Here is a 2,577-nt window from a genome sequence, read left to right as displayed (position 1 = left end):
TAACTTGCTAAAAGGGGGAGCTGATCTTACGAATGTCGTACACATTAGATACACATCACCAAACAAAATGGGGCAAGAAGCAGGGAGACTGGCTGTCATCAGTATTTAAACTAGAGAAACAACTTATGGTAAAAAACGCTCCATCAGTATCGGTCTTGTCCTGGTTCTTTTTTCCTTGAAGAAAGCTTGGTAATGATCGTCGGTTTGTTTCAAAATGGTGTGATTTAAGAAATCAGTACCTCTGGACTTACCTTCCTCTCTGATGCTACTTCTTTGGGTCTCCTCACTGTTGACTAGTGTATCGTGCGTCGGGTTGCATTCGGAGCTGAAGTGTGCTTGTGAGAATTTGCTTGTTCCTCGTCACAGGTGCAGCAAAATCACCACCCGAAGGGCCGAAGGGGGAAGAGAGAATATGGTGGTAGAAGCACAACAAGAACGGTAAACACACTGGCTGAATGTCTTGTGGGAAGAAGATAACTTCTGACTTGTAGAGTGGACGAATGATGTTAACAACAAGGTCGTTGTAGTAGTGGTAAGAAGCCACTCCAGGGTCGAGAAGTGCATCGCTGCACGCAGCGGCAGCTGCACGCACGGCATCGACAGCGACAGCAACTTCGCGATTCGAATCATGGAAGCGCGCTAGTTAGAGTATAGGTGAACGTTGGCTATTGTATATGCGTATTGGAAGGACCATGACTGACAACATGACCTGACACAAGTGCATGGTCTGTGCAGGACGGGCCCTCAATTCATTTTGTCACGTAAGACCATAGTACCTGCAAAGCGCAGCAGCGGCCAGAGGTTGCCCAAGTCCACATATATCATAATTTCTCCCTGACAAAAGCTTCCCCACCAGATAAATCGAAGAGACTACACAGCGAGCTAGCAATTTTTGCAGCTTTCCAAATTGTCGCGAACAAATTTATCAGATGAAAACAGAGTACCAGAAACAAAGATTTATTACTACAGATTGCCACGACATACCATCGCCACTAACAAATCTATTAGATTTTGTACCCGAACCTGACAGTAAGTAATTTTCAACATCCATTCTTTCAGTCAATCCCTTTTTTCCGATCATTACCACACAAATACGTGTGCACTGGGCAGGACGGCAGACTAACTGATTAGGACGAGAGAAGATGGAGGAGAGGAACAACGCAGTACAGAAAACAGTACCCTGCCATGCGGAGTAAAAAAATAGAGGTACAGGTACCTCGCTGCACACTCTGCGGATAGGCTCCTTTTGCGTCAGAAGTGCACCCCACGAGACCGACGTGGCCAAGGGTATTCGCATGTATCGGCCGATGTATGTCCACTTTCCGCATTTCAATGAATTTTAGTGCACGAATCACCTTGTCTCGACCACCGGTTGGATAGGTGCGATCAGCTGCCGCTGTGTGCAGGAAGGCCGCTCTCCTCCAGGGTCATGTCCATTTTTTTGTCCACCATACCGACACTGCTTATTTCGCGGCTAAAAAGACGAGCATCTTCCAATTCTTTTGAGCGACTTGCTCCCAGCTGCTACTTCAGCTTCCCTCAGCTCTGGTTCCGGTAGTTCATGAGGAGAGGATGGAGGCAGAAGGGCAGCAAAGCTCGAGGGAGCAGCTTGGCCTACACGAGCAGGAGGAGGAGCAGCATCAACAAATTGCTAGCATCGGTTGCTTTAACTCCAGAGGAAGAAGATCGAGGTTGCAGTTCAGACCTGCGCCACGGGGAAGGTCATTTTCTGGGCGCGACGGAGTTTGGTGTCGTCTCCCCTTCACATCGAGGAGGAGGAGGGGGACGGGACCTGCTGGTGGCGCTCAACGCGTGATGCATGGCTGCAGAGGAAGCAGGGGTGGCGCGCTGACGCGAGGGCGTCGGGTGGTGCGCGCTCTGGCGGCCGGTTGCTATGCTTGGCCGCGAGGTAGCGGTGGCCAGTGGAGGCGCTTGGGTAGGCGGCAGCGCACTGGGATCCGGCGACCTCTCCTTCTCCCGCATCCATGGTTGTTGTAGGGTCGTCGGATGCACGGCGGGGCCTGCGTGGGGGAGACTTGAGAGGGACATGGTCCTAGAAGGCACGCGGCGACAGGAGAAACGGGTGGCGACGCTGGCGCTCGGAAGTCCGGCGGCGCCCAATTTTTGGATGGCTGTATTGCGGTGGTGGGAGGCGCGGGGAAGATAGCGAGGCGGTGGTCTGGGCAGGTCGCACCGACGATGGCGTGGGGCAGGTAGCAGCGGCGGCGCCATGGTGGATCGGGAGAGAGTGAGAGGTGCGGGATTGGGGTGGTTCGGGGAAGGTGGAGGGTGGTTCGTGGATTGGGGGTATACCTGGCCATACCTCGGGCCGGGCCTAGCAAAGCCCGACGCAAAAAACCCAGGCCCGAGCCCGGCACGGCCCGGCCGTCGGGCCTGTTTTCTGGGCCCGAGCCCGGCCCGTCCTTCAAAAAAAACGCGAAAACGATGGGCCCGGGCCCGGCCTTCGGGCTCAAAATCTAAGCCCGAGCCCGGCCCGGGAGCGGCATCGGGTCGGGCCGGGTCGGGCTTTTTCGGGCCGGGCCGTTCGGGCCGGGCTGCCCATGGCCACGTCTAATT

Source organism: Triticum aestivum, chromosome 7D (assembly GCF_018294505.1).
Source record: "Triticum aestivum cultivar Chinese Spring chromosome 7D, IWGSC CS RefSeq v2.1, whole genome shotgun sequence".
NCBI lineage: Eukaryota > Viridiplantae > Streptophyta > Magnoliopsida > Poales > Poaceae > Triticum > Triticum aestivum.
Note: the sequence above shows the minus strand (reverse complement) of the source record.